The sequence below is a fragment of the Brachycentrus maculatus genome, unplaced genomic scaffold (assembly GCF_059751285.1).
Source record: "Brachycentrus maculatus isolate JH-2025_06_01 unplaced genomic scaffold, ASM5975128v1 h1tg000487l, whole genome shotgun sequence".
Taxonomy (NCBI): domain Eukaryota; kingdom Metazoa; phylum Arthropoda; class Insecta; order Trichoptera; family Brachycentridae; genus Brachycentrus; species Brachycentrus maculatus.
In genome coordinates this window covers 260,855-276,320 of record NW_028281234.1, presented here as the reverse complement: position 1 = coordinate 276,320, position 15,466 = coordinate 260,855, and the positions used below count along the sequence as shown (strand labels likewise).

At 32.1% G+C, this 15,466-nt stretch overlaps 1 protein-coding gene across 1 annotated transcript in view; it reads right to left on the bottom strand.

The window, feature by feature from the left end:
• Positions 1–398: 398 nt before the first annotated feature.
• The window catches only part of LOC148302034 (uncharacterized), a 35,699-nt gene continuing 20,631 nt past the window's right edge, over positions 399–15,466 (bottom strand). Inside the window, exon 16 of the mRNA XM_088272263.1 lies at positions 399–3,340. The gene's annotated coding sequence lies outside the window, so the exon portion shown is untranslated. The remainder of the gene's footprint in view (positions 3,341–15,466) is intronic.

Sequence of the window (15,466 nt, the reverse complement as noted above, 5' to 3'; positions counted from 1 at the left end):
TTAGGTAAAACCTGAAGGTTTTTTCTCCATTTGAAAAATATTTAGTATATTTAAAAAAATAATCAAACAATAATTTTTCTTCAAAATGCAAAAACAACACTATTTGCCCTGTAGTCGGTAAATATTAAGTTAAAATTATGCTTCTTTCGCTGGGATATAGCACATTTTCTGGGCATTCCGAAAACATGCACAACTGAAAATTGACGATTTTTGATTTATGACGTTCTTGAAAGGAGTGAGCGATTTGTGAACTAAACAGCTGCAGTATACAAACAGATTGATAAAACGGGCACAAATGTGTATCAACACTGGCGGCAGCCATTTGACGGATATAACCTTTTCCACTTAACAGAAAAAAATTGAAAAAGATCAAATAAAAATATTCATCGTTTAAAATCTTTTTTTTATTTTTCAGTAAAATTTTTATTTAAAAACAAAATTGAATAATTAATTTTGCGGCACCCAATTTTTTTGGAAAAAAAAAACAGCTATTTAATTCACAAATTTCAAATGTGATTGACGCACAACGTCACTTATAAAAATGTAACAATTATAACATCTTCCGATAGGGTGATTCATTTTGTGCCACCCTGTATTATTATATGTACCATGGTTATTCATACGTACATTAGCAGACTCATTGCTGATAAGCAATATCTTCCAACTAACAAAAAATAGACTAGTGTTATTGCTCAAAGTTTAAACCTTATACCGTTTGAAATAAAGGACAGATAAAGCTTGTATTTACATAAGTATAAAAAAACAGAAAAAAACATGAATTATTATTAATCACAAATGATTATACTTCCAAAAACCTCTTCTTCTTTTTCTTGCCCCTCAACAAGTGGTGCATAGGGCACCGTATCGGATCAAAGCCGGTGTTAACTTGATAGCTAATTACATAAAGACAAGGTATTTAGTTATAGCAAATAAAAACCTGTCGGTGATAGGTAAACTGGCAGTACATAACGGAGTCCTAGTTCTAACCATAATGTACGGAAGTGGAGCATGGAGTTGGCAAAAGAAGGATAAAAGTAGTCTGAATGCTCTCAGACGAATGTATGGCAAAACAATGTATAATAGTTGTTCGAATGATGATATAAGCAAAGAATGCAAGACTGAGATAAGCGTTATTAATAAAATTAAGAAAGTTGTGTTGAGATGGTTTGGACATATGGAACGAATGAGTGAGGAAAGAACGGTAAAACAAAGTTTGTGTGAAGTCATCGTAATGACGCTTTAAAAAAAACCCATGAAATAAAAGATGGATAATTTTGATATAAAACATGTTTACTGGTGTAAAAGTTTTTTTTTTCAAGAAAATATGTTACTTATAGAATTGACTATTATTTTTAAAAAATTACAAAAAGTAAAAAAAAAAAAAAACTCATTCCCCAGAAACTCATCTTTTGGGATAATATATCCTAAAGGAATTATTCCCTCAGACAAATGTGTGGAAAATCGTTGTATGACAGAATAAAAAATTAAGATATTACAAAGAAATATAGGGCTGAACTAGAAATATTGAAAATATTAAGAAAAATTATTTAATGTGATGTAAAAAAAAATTATATTTAATAAATGTGAACGGGAGAACAGAACGAAGATGTCCATAAAGGACTTGTCACAACCAGATCAATCAGAACCTAAAATCTGGTGTTGTCTAAAGTCTACGTAATCTGAGGGCATGTATGAATAAATGTATGGATGTGAAAGAAGCTAGGAATGTATGTCAGGACAGAAGAGTGTGGCGTTCCATCTTCTCTGCCTATCCCTGCTGGGAAACGGCGTAATGGTAATAGTAGTAGAAGTAATTATTTACATGCAGGAGTTGGGAATTATTAGAGGGGTGTATGTAAATCTTGGTTTATTGTTAGCTACACTGGTTTGCATAACATTTTTTTCTGTTAATATTTTCCAATTTAAAAAATGTGTAGTTATATTAATGTCGGGTTGTGGCCCCGTGGTTAGTGTCGCAGACTCTTCTGTCAGAGTTTCTTGGTTCAAACCCACTCTACCACAATTTGATATCTTTTTCTAATAATCAGCCGCTTAAGACTCACAGAAATAGTATGAAATTGAAGTATTTTTGTAAATAATAAAAACACAAATATTTTTATTTTTATTTTTAAAAAATGTTTTAGTAGCGTAAGCTAAAATATCATTTCGCTCACTCCTTTCAACAATGTCATATATCAAAAACTGTCAATTTTCAGTTGTGCATGTTTTCGGAATGCCCAAAAAATGTACAGTATCCCAGCAAAAACGGCATATTTTTAACTTAATATTTACCCGCTACATGGCAGAAAGTGATGTTTTGCATTTTGAAGAAAAGGTATTGTTCAATTATTTTTTTAAAAATAATAAATATTTTTCAAATGGAGAAAAAACATTCAGGTTTTACTTAAAAGATCTGTTGCACAGTAAAAAGTTCAATAAGTGGCTTGATATTTATTTTTAAAACATTTTATTATATTTTTAAACTTTTAAAACGATCTACTGAAAAATCAAGTTTTTTGATATTTGACGTTGTTGAAAGGAGTGAGCGATTTGTCTGCAATAGATACACAGTTGACCTTTTTAAAGGTTAACAGAGATACACGGCACTTAAACTGACCTATGGAAAGATTCACTAAAATACATAAATGCGCTGATAAAGTTTACATAACTGAAAAGGTCATTTGATTACTGAAATGTTTGCACCAGTCATTCAAGTATTCTCATGCACTCAGCATACATCAATCTGCTTTGCACACAATTTCAGTAAATTATCTTATATTTTAATGTCACAATAATTAAAGAAAACACTTCGTTTTTTACCACTTGAGTTTAATTATAGACTACATGTTTCCCATAAATTAAAATTATTACACCTTGTTCCATATAAAGGCCAAATTATGAATTATCTTGAAAATTTAGAAATACAAAAAAACCTGAATTCTAATAATAATTTATTAAATAATATATTGTTTCAAAATTCTTCGCCATTGCTTTCAATTTTTTCCTTTGTTTTCAAACTCCGTTCCTTGACTAACCCCTTCCCCTTACTTTCCCCCTATCCTTATTTATAGAACAATTTTATATTTTATATTTTAGTTATTATACAGACCTGAATGATGGAAGTTTAGCTTCTGAAACATGTAGTCTATAATTAAACTCAAGTGGTAAAAAACGAAGTGTTTTCTTTAATTATTGTAACATGTCTTACCACAAAGTTAATGCCGAAACAATAAATAAAATATTTTAATGTCCTTATTTTAATGAATATAGCATAATATCACAATATCCTTGCTGAAGGAGAACTCCGATCTTGAAGGATGTCAAAGTGGAAGGCAGGTCACTGCAAATCAGAAAAAAAATCCATGTTGATTAATCCAAAATTATAGACAAATTTAAAAAGTAAGTAAGTACCCTAATTTTACAAAACTATAATATCATGGGTATACTGGCTAAAAACGTTACCTCGAAAATATGAAATTTTGACTTAATGATGCATATTATAACATTTTTAACGTTCTATAAACTGGCAAAATATACTAAGTAGTTTGAAATGTCAAATTTGTGGTTTTAAAAGTAAATTCTACTTTAAGTTTAATGACGGGTATTTTATGCAGACTAATTTTTTAAAGAACAGGGATTTTAGAGTTATAGTTTTTTGCCAGTGTACCCACGATATGTTATACATATAATAATATTTACATATAATAATTTCTAAAGCGCCATTTTCACAAAATATCATTTTAAAGCCTCTTGACACATTTCAGGTGGGTATTTTTTACGCCTGCAGACCACTGGCGACGGGATTTGATAATTATGTACATATACATACATAAAACCCTTATCCTCACCCCGATGGTGCATAGGGCACTGCTTCATATAAACGCAGCGTTATCTTGATCGTTTTACATATGAAGGAAAGGTGATCAGCCCTCCGCTTCATGTACATATAGTTAAGACCTTAACAAAGAGATTGGTATATAATATTCATATAAAAATATTGAATAATCCCTTAATTTCTGACATTGAAATGAGGCTGGCGCAGAAGGTAAAAATACCCTTCCCGTCCTTAACCATCAATCGACCAAACTGGTAGAAATACCTTTCCCGTTCTTAGTGTGTTAACATATGGAAGTGAAGCATGGAGTTGCCAAAAGAAGGAAAATAAAATAATAATTCAATATCTGATAATAAATCAAAGAAAATAAGTATTTATTCATGTTTAAAAATATGTAGAGCCTTTGATACAATTGAACATGAAATTTTGTAAGTAGAAAATCATTCGGGTATGTATGAATATTAAAGAGGCGAAGACTGTTTGCAGAGACAATGGTGTAGCATTCTATTCTCTCTGCCTACCCCTGCGGTGAAGAGGCGTGATGGTTGTTTAATTAGTTTTCAGTTAATATATTTCTTTTCTACTATATGTTATACTATGTACCATATACTAACTTACTTATGATGCAATGTGTAATATATACACTCATAGATCTATCTAACACATTGTTTCTACTCCACAAAAAAAATAAGTAAACTGATGAAAGGAAAAAGACATACAGGGGATAATATTTGTTGTTTTAAAGGTTTTAAAATTATAATTTTATTAATTGATTCAGCAGTTACTTTGTGGTAAACCCTATCCATTTTTAATTAAAAAATTACTCGGTAAATACCACTAATTCTTAAAATCTACTGTGACACATGTTTCGATGCATTCCGCATTATTTTCAAACACCGTATGTTTGAAAATGTTCATACGGTGTTTGAAAATTATGCGGAATACTTCAAAACACGTATCACAGTAGATTTTAAGATATAGTGGTATTTACTAAGTAAAAAATTTAACTAAAAATAATAATTTTATTTAAAGGATATGAGATTTGGAAAGATGATTCTTCAGTTGTGATTGAAATTGGTTGATATTCTGGATTATCCTCAAATGAGAAGATAAATTGATTCCTCTCAGCAGGACCTGCAAAGGCTTGGTCCCCAAACTTGGTGTTGGGTTGGCGTCAAAGTTCAGAGAGTTTTCCTCCACTTGACTCTAAAGCCGACCTAAGAGTACATTGTTTCAGGCTGATATTTTATGTATTTTTTTAAAGTATCTCAACTTCATATGAAAAATGTATATGGTAGTCTGAGCATCCCAGGGCTTACGATCACTGCCCATTATTAAACATCCATATTGCACTAATTCTTCTTCTACATCTTGTTGTAGGCCTTGTGGCCTGTTTTTAAGAGGGATTAGCCTCCTGCGATGTCGATTCCCAGCTATCGACCCATCTCTTTGGTAGTCTGCCCGGGGGTCATCTTCCATGAGGTTGGCCGTACAGTGCGATGTGGGGGAGTCTGGATGGTTCCATTCTCCTCACATGCGCATACCATTGTCTCCTTCGTTGCCTTCCCCACCTAACGACATCTTCGATCTCGCATATTTCCCTGATCCTGGCGTCTCTTATTCTATCTCGAAGACTCTTGCCCGATATGCTTCTTAGTCTTCATTTCTGACACTCTAAGCGTGTTTTTTGTGGCAACGGTGTACGCTCTACTTTCGATTCCATATGTCGTGATGGGTCGGACACAAGTTTTGTAAATCTTTATTTTGCTGCTGATCTTCATCTCAGGATTTTTCCATATAGCATTTTTCAGGCATCCTGAGATGGCTGCAGCCTTGTTTACTTGCCCCAGCACTAATTCTTGAAACTTGTATTTATACAATGATCTTAGATCCTCCCGCATTTACGGAAGGGTTCGAGAATAAGTACAATATGGATGTTCAATAATGGGCAGAATGTTGAACGTTACACTTCTTCTTCTTCTTCTTCTTTTAGGACTAGGTCCTGTCATTCTCGGATTGCTCCTGGGAGGTGGAAGACCAGCTATCCTTCCATCGTTTAGGTGGTCTTCCTGGGGGTCTGATCCCGCCTATGCTGCTGTCCGCTGCCACCCTCACCACTCGACCCGAACTCGCTCTTCTCACATGATCTCTCCAGAAACGTCTTCTTTCTCTTCCCCATCGCACAACATCTTCAACATCGCAGATTTTTCTTATATCTGAGTTTCTTACTCTGTCGCGAAGTGTTAGGCCTGCAATGGGTCGTAGAGTCTTCATTTCGGATGTCCTAAGAAGGCTTTTTGTTCTCGCGGTGTCAGCTCTTGTTTCCGTGCCGTATGTCAGGATCGGTCTTACGCAGGTTTTACAGATCCTCACCTTACTCTCTTTCAGCATGTATTTGTTTCTCCATACAAACATTTTTAAGCATCCAGCTACAGCGGTGGCCTTATTTGCTTGCTCTCTTACTTCATTGTAGAGGTTATTGCTGCTAGACACTTCGACACCCAAATACTTGAATTGCATAACTTGCTCTATGCTTTCATTATTGATTGATCGTTACACGAGTGTTTAAATTAAAATCTCATCCGTAGGGTGAATAATCCAGTGTCTGATACAACAAATAATATTAATGTCGTTTTATTTATTTCATCATACACATATTTACAATTTTTCATATTATTTTTTGACATCTCATCAAAGATGAAGAAGAATATTATTCTTAAATCACTAGAACTTCACTAGAGACATCTATTGGTGAGATGAAAAGAAGCTTTTTACTGAGCAGAAACTCTTTTATTAAAAATAATATGAAAATAACTCCTGTAATTGGAGATAATCCAGATTTTGTGAACAAGTATTTGGACACACTCAAAATGTTGTAAATGAATGATAACCATACCACAAAGTTCACAATGCTTTTGAAGTGGAAGAAAACTTGTTTGGAATGATTAAGGAATTAAGTTTTTGAAACAATATAAGAGTTCTAATATCAATTGAATATTCATAAAAATTACCATTATAATAATTTGATATGTTACCCATAACATGGTATTCTTGCCTGCCTCCATAGTGTAGCGGTTAGCGCGTTTGGCGACAATTCAGGAGGTCCTGAGTTCGATTCTCAGGGAGGTCAAAATAAAAATAAAACTTTTGCTCAAATATATTAAATATATTACCCTGGAATGTTACCTGCAGAGCTGATCATATTGCATTTATATAATTAACAGTCAACATTGCACCAATCTGACACAGTGCCCTTTGCACCATCCGGTGCAGATAAGGGCTGGAAAAAGACCTTTAATTGGTATTTAAAACGTGAGAAGGATCTCATGTCCTTCCTATAAATTGTAGTCATAATACAACTAAAAATGGTCCCATGGTAAGTGTCACGGATTCTAAATCAGAGTATCAAATTTTAAGCCCACTCTACCACAAATTGATTCCAATTTGTAAAGCTAGCCGCTTAGGCCTACAAAAATAGTGTGAAATTTAAATACTTGTATATACGTGTATATAATAAGAATTCAAAAATTTCCCTTTTCGAAAAAATAACCTAACATAGTAGCTTTTTGCATTGAGCGTCAATATTTCAGAGAAATATGATACTGTAGGTGTATGTTTCTTTATTGTATTAAGGTTTACTAACCATCATGCTGCTTCTCCGCGGGGGTAAACATAGAGAATAGAATGCCACACCACTCTATCTTTGCAAATATTCTTAGCCTCGCCTACTCATCCATCTTTGCATACATACCCACTGATTATTCTGACTCCTGACCTGACCACTTTCAAGTATTTTAATTACTTCAAATTTTCCTCGATCTTGCATCTATGAGCTGATTTATTAGCTTAATATATTTATTTTACCATTATTTCCTCACTCAACACACCTTTCTTTATTTTATCAATAAAGCTTATCCAAACCTTGCATTCTTTCATTATTTTACCATTCAAACATCCATCAGACGTTGTTTTGCAGCATATTCATCTGAATGATTGCAATTCAACTGCATTCAGTCTATGTTTTGAATATATTAACATTGATAAATATTTGTTAAAATAACTTTGATAATAGATAAATTAAACCCTGTAGAAGGCAACAGGTTGTTGCCGAAACTAGTTGGTTGTTAATAAAAATGTGAGTGGATCAAAAAACTAAGTCTTTTTATTTCTCAAAATAGTATTTAAAGCTTTCATCCTTCTTTTGCTAAATGCTTCACTTCCATACATTAGGGTTGGTATAAAGGTATGATTTTTAAAATTTGACGTAAAGTAAGTACATTTTTGAGTTTACCATGCTACTGTTTTGTTTAAAATAATTCAAAGTATTTATAACAATCAATTGATATTTGAATAAGCCCTCAGTATTGTAAACCTTACTCAAATGTTGAATTGTGAAGGGTTCAAAATTGGAGGGAATATCAGTGTGAAAATATTTTGTATGTAAAATAAAATATAACCTATGATTTTGTAAACCAAAAATCTGAACTGGAGTAGTGACAAATCAATGATAATGAAATCACTAAATTCTAAAAAAATATATCAACAATAAAAATTAGTTGATTCTTAATTTTTTAATAAAGATTTTTTTTTTACTCATTGCAGTTATTAATGAAAAAACTACAAACCTTTCAATTCCACTGTCTTTTCTCCATTTTTCTTCTGTTCAGTCAATAAATTTTGATACATTTAATAGTAAACACATCTAAAATTGGTAATTTTTGTCCGATTTTACTGTGTAAAGGGATGAAGAACCCTTTCCCGAAAAATTTCTAACATCAAAATATCCGGAAATTTCATTTTTCTTAATGAAATTTTGTTCCATTAATTAAAGTCAGAAAAATCGCGTCATTAATTTTTAATTTGACACTAAGATCATTTGAATGGTTTGTTCATTGAACTTGTAAGGATTTTTCCGTGAACAGTTAATGGTTCTTGAATTTGTTTATAATGTAGTTAGGGGTGTCTTAAAAATTAAGATGTGTCTTAAGTAGGTAGTAAAATTAAATGCTCTACAGAGGTAATGGGTTAAAAAAGGCATTATAGCACTGATTTCTTGAAAATAAGTAAATGGAAGTTCTCTTTACTTATTTTTTAGTAGTTCTAAGTTTCTAAACTAACTAACTAACCATCACGCCGCTTCTCCCGCAGGGGTAGGCAGAGAGAATCGAACGCCACACCACTCCGTCTTTGCAAACATTCCTCGCCTCTTCTACATTCACGCATCTCCTCATACGTACCCGACGATTATTACGACTATTAAGTATTTGACATACCTGATTGTGCCAAGTTTTCCTCGGTCTTCCTCTGCTACTTTTTCCAACTACATTTGTCTCATAAATTTGCTTAACTGTTCTTTCTTCACTCATACGTTCCACATGTCCAAACCATCTCAACACACCTTAATTTTATTGATAATGTTTATCTCAGCCTTACATTCTTCTTATTTCATCATTCGAACATCTATCAAACATCGTTTTGCCACACATTCGTTTGAGGGATCGCATTTCGACTGCATTCAGTCTGCTTTCATCCTTCTTTTGCCGACTCCATGCTTTCAAACATAAGGGCTGGAACAAGAACTCCGTTGTGTACGTCAGTTCTAAGTTTCTTCTTTTTATTTATTTGATTCTATAACAATTGGTGCTGAGAATTGATAAATCGCCTCGGGTATACTTTGCCAAAAGCGCGGCCTTTCGATTTACCAAATATGACGCCAGTGTATATTGGCGGTTGAGCTTGGAAGTTGTGTCGCAGTATGTGCGTTTCTTAAGTTCAGATTCTTCAATAATATTCACAAATAAACAAACTGAAATAATTTTTAGTATATAGAATCCCTTCAGTAATCTTGTATGTCACTGTCGAGAGTTGTAACTAGCCTCTCTCCCCTCAGAAATAAATAGAGTTAAAGATCTATGCCATTTTGACCTTTTTTCAAAACATAACATGCTTATATTTTCAGTATAAGAGTAAATCATGCTCATCCGCTTTAGATATTAGGGTAATTATTTTATATATTTCATTAACACGTTGAACGCCATGTGAGTTATATTTAACCGTGTTTGGTCAAGAGGTGGCGCGTGTTAAATATAACTCCAATCATGGATTGCATTTTACGTTCTGTGAATTGGATACGTTTCACGTTTGCCATGTAATGTAAATGTATGCACTTTCTGTGTGGCCCCCTGGACAGATTATCATTATGTTTTTATTGCTTTGTGTTTCATGAAAAAATATTTATTACAAAAAAATGAACCGCAACCTTCACATTTGTATTCAGTCTGTTTACAGTTGTGGCCCCAAGGATGGTTTTTTTTTCTAAATTTGGCAGTCAGTGTGTTAAAACCTTCTTTTCATTTTCAAAGTCAATCATAATCTTATTTGATTCGTCATGGAGGGTTCTTATTTGTTTCATTTTATTTCACCCTATCATTTGTTTCTGTAAGTCGAAAGAATCACAGCTCTTGTCTAAATCTTCTACAATTTTACATAGGTCTTTAAGTCACCGTTCTTTGACAAAACAATTTTCCTGGCAAATTTTTACATATTTATTTTACTGCATTGTTCAGATCTTCTATTTTTCATTTTTTTGTCTTCCTTCCATAAGACTTCATATCTTACCAGCAATCCATTATTTCTATTCAACTTTTTTAACTGGTTCAAGGATGTTTTTTGTTTCAATTTTGATTGTATGTTATGCCAAAAACTGTCTTTTTATTAAATTTACAACATTTTGAGTGTGTCCAAATACTTGTTCAAAATCTGGATTATCTCCAATTACAGGAGTTATTTTCATATTATTTTCAGCCTGTGACGATCATCAGCCCCGCAAATGCCCAGACTTCCATATTCTTCTTTATCTTTGATGAGATGTCAAAAAATAATATTTTTATGAAATCATTGTCACATCTGTTGATTCTTGCTAATTCCTTTAATAAGCGCCTCTTTTTGAGAGTATGTGTCCCTATCTTAGGAAGTTCTAAACAACGCCTCAAGTGTTCTGATCCCTGTCGAATCTCATATATTCCGGAGCCAGGAGATCTGCCTTCTGTCCACACCTCGTCAACCCTCTATCAGGTGCAATGGCTCATACTTCTCTCCTCTAACCGCATACCTTGGATAGGAAACCTTCTGGACTTTGATATCAGTCAACAACTAACGGTCATTCTACTCTTGCTTTTTGAAGCACATTTGGATTGCTGACCATATAACGGACTAATTAGAGGAAGGGGGTATCTTTAAAGCCGAAAGTCCGTTAAATAAAATAGATTTAGCGAGTGTTTTTGCCTAGAATTTTCACTCATGAATTACATTAAATTATAGTATTTTTTGAGTCAAGTATTTTTTTTATTTTATATTTACACTATTATTCTAGTTCTACTTATAAAACCTATATACCCTTTACTATGACTAAATTATTTTGTATACCCACACACATGCCATGCCTTTGTGGGATATTTTTTTGTTTTCATTTTTATATTTTATTAATAATTTTTTTTATTTGAATTAATGTTATGTAATGCAAAAGAATTTAAAATAGAGAAAAAAATAAAAGAAAATAAAATAAAAACTTTAAACATAAAGAGTAAATCCACTCACGAGTAGGCATAGGCTATGAAACTTAAAAAGTTGAAGCCTGAGTAGGGTCATGATAAGCTAGATTTTAGAGTCACTTGGACATTAGGTAATTAAAAAAAAATAGATTTAAAATAAAACAAAAAAAAACTTTTTAAAATATGAACACTATTTAGATATAAATAAACAATATAAAAACTCCAACAAATTCTACTTATCGTCTTCAGACTTCATAGTGAAGTAACGTTGCTGTTTGATATCGACGCGCTTGCTTTCGGCAATCCTGCTTTGAAAAGGGAATTAAGTTTTTTTTGCTTTTTTGAGGTTTTGAGATAAATATTTGTGATTGTCATGGGCGCTAAAAAAAATTACATGCGTCGACATTTGAATTTAACCATGTATAATATTAACAGAGCATTATTCATGTTTTTACATTTGACCGGATTTTTGTCTGTTATATCCAAAGTTCGTTAAATAGAGGTCCATTATATCGGGGTTTTACTGTATCATTTAAAATGTGTCAAGAAATATACATCAGTGTATTTATCATTGGGAATATTATTAAATGGTTATATGAAAACTGCATAAATGGCAGGACCAATCACATGCTTAATAGTAGACTAACCTAATCCAAAACGTGTAAAAATTGATTTGCATATACGCCGAGACATCTTGCAACACCTTCATTATATCTACGATGCGTCATAGACACCTGGAAAGCGGTATAATATACCTCTTTGTATACGTTACCTGATTTTTACAAATTTAGGATTACATCATTTTACTATTAAGCATGCTTATCCCTACAGCAACAAATACCCACGTAGCAACTGCGTAATAATAATAGCAACCACATAATAAAAATACATAATGTTTTCTTCAGAATTTCTCCTTACACGATTCACTTTACAAAAGCATCCTCGTTTTTACGGTGGTTTTTCGGATACGCTACAAATCTCCTTCTGCAACCACCATAAAAATGAGAGAGAAATTACTTTATTTTTATTTTTGTGTGCTATTGTCTCTATCGTGAGCGGAATTGTCTTTGTGCACGGAATTGTCTGTGTGTGCACAATTGTCTGTGTGCAAATTTGTCTATGTGCGCACAATTGTCTGTATGCTCACAATAGTCTATGTATGCAAATTTGTCTATGTGCGCACAATTGTCTGTATGCTCACAATAGTCTGTGTGCACATTGTCTGTGTGCGCAATCGTCTACGTGTGCACTTGTCCGGTGACCTTTTAAAACATATTGTTTCCTAATAATAAAAACACAATAAACATATTAAATTTTTTACTTACAATGTGTTCGTTTATCATGACAAAAATCAAATTTAAAAAGAAAATAACACTCAATATGCATGACCTATGGGGAAACTAAAAAAAATGGTACTTTTTTCCTTTATAACATTTAAACTAGTCATAAAATGAAATAAACATCATATTTTAATGTAAAAAAGAAAAAAACATATGACATTATCGTCACAGAATTAAAAAAAAAACTTTAAACTTAGCAAATTATTTTAGGAAATTCAAAGCAGTTGAACAATTATAATTAGAACGTAAGTATTATAATAAAAATATTAATAACTAAATATTGGACATATCATAAAAAGGCAAAGATAAAGCAGTGGTTCTTAAAAACATTTATCTTATTCAGGAGGAATATTATATATGTATTTCCAAGCTATAATCTACAAAGGAAAAAAATTCATACTTTTAAAAACATACTTTTCTTCAATCTTATTTTAATTAATTGGATGGTGTTTATCTAACTCCAATTTAAGAATCGAATAAGGAAGAATCAAAAAGATATTGAGTCCACTCAACTTTTACGTTATTTAACCATTCCAGGAGTACAATAATTGATGCCGGACTTTCTCTGGGGAGTGGGTTTTTTTTTTACTTTAAATATGTATTTTTTTAAATAAAATCTTTGTATTATGAAGATAGAAATTATGTAAAAATAATTTAAATAAAAAATTAAGCTCACCATCTCCAGGTTTTATTTCATGACCAAGTTAAATACAGATATCCACAGATGTCATTACTATACAAATTACATCATATCAACTGACAGGCAGACTTCGACCTTCATTAAAATCGATACTCCTGTGAGGAAAATTCGCACCGACGTTCATTTACGTCCATACTCCCGGAAAGGTTAGAGAAAAAAGGTCGACTTTGAGAAAAATGCACGCAGAAAACAAATCTTGCGAAAATAAATAAAAATATGCATACTCAAATTTGGATCTGCAGATAAGCATATCAATCACTCGTACATATAAAATTCATAAATCCCGAGGATAAGTTACAAAATATCCAATATTAATTCACTCAACTGCGTTACATAAAATTAATTCCTGTTAAAATATATCATTTATGACTAGCGGGATCCAAAAACAGTTGACAAAATTCATCTTCAAAGATAACTCATATCTAAATTAACACATTTTTATTTAACAATTTTTAAACATTAAAAATAAGGTCTGGTTCATTGGTTTTTCTTTTCCAAATTGCCATATGATACAGAATTTCTGGTACAACCTACGGGAACATCACAATTTTATTTATAGGATTACAGTATGTAGAGAATATTATGTAGAACATGATGCTGCCAAACTAATGTAGGTACAGTACAACCTCTCTCCTCTTATCTAAACCCATACAATATAGCATTCTCACAAGTAAAAGGTAGCTAAAAAACAGGATTGATTAACTTGCCTCCATGTAACATGCAAGATAACACTATGTCAATATGGTGCAGTGCCCTATGCACCATTCGATGCGAATAAGGGTTAGAAGGAGAAAAACATTCTGATGTGATTCTGATGAGCCAAAAATATTAGGGTTTGGTCACTTGTCAAATTTAAAAATACAAAAATTGTGTCGGCCTGTGTTATGTATTACGGTGAAGTTATACTAGATTTTCTGTTGAGACTCTTTCTGTTGGGAAACTTAGCCCGCTACCTTATGCCTAGCAGCTAAACATGCTCACCACTACACCACTGGGCGGACTATTTTGCATTTTGAATTTGTAAATAAATAGTTATTGTTTTAATTTAAGTTTTCCTTAGTAAATGTTACTTTTTCTTAAAATCTATTGTGACACGTGCTTCGATGCACTCCGCATCATTTTCAAACACCGCGTGTGATGCGGAAACACCAAAAATTATGCGGAATGCATCGAAACACGTGTCACAATATATTTTAAGAAATATTGATATGAACTAAGTAAAATTTAAATAAAAAATGGATAGATTTTACCACAAAGAGATTGCCGAATCAATTAATGTAAATAAATAATATCTACTGAACACTACCTTTTTTTTTCTTCATTTAAATTAAATAAACGTTATTCTTACAGATTCAACATTGCATATCAAAAAGGTTTTGAAAAGTATGAGGAAGTTGAATTAGTTTTGCACTGTCATGACATCGCTCACTCCTTTCAACAATGTCATATATCAAAAAACCTGATTTTTCAGGAGATTGTTTTTAAAGTTTAAAAATATAATGTATTAAAAATAAATATCAAGCCACTTATTGAACTTTTTACTGTGCAAAAGATGTTTTTAGGTAAAACCTGATATTTTTTCTCCATTTGAAAAATATTTAGTATATTTAAAAAAAATTATTAAACAATACCTTTTCTTCAAAATGCAAACACAACACTTTCTGCCCTGTAGCGGGTAAATATTAAGTTTAAAATTTGCCACTTTTGCTGGGATATAGTACATTTTATGGGCATTCTGAAAACATGCACAACTGAAAATTGACGATTTTTGATATATGACGTTGTTGAAAGGAGTGAGCGATATGTAAGTTAACAGTTTTAATTGATTGATTCATATATTGATCTGTCATAGAAAACCGTCACAATAATATCAAATTATGAAAAGTAAAACATTTTATTACATATTTAAGGTGAATCAAAATATTAATTTATTTCAGCCCCTTAAAAAATGTAAAATAGGGGATTCACAGCATTAGTTTTATGAAAGCATTGTATGTACCTACTAACTAAATTTACATCAATTTTGAGAGAGCTTTTCAGA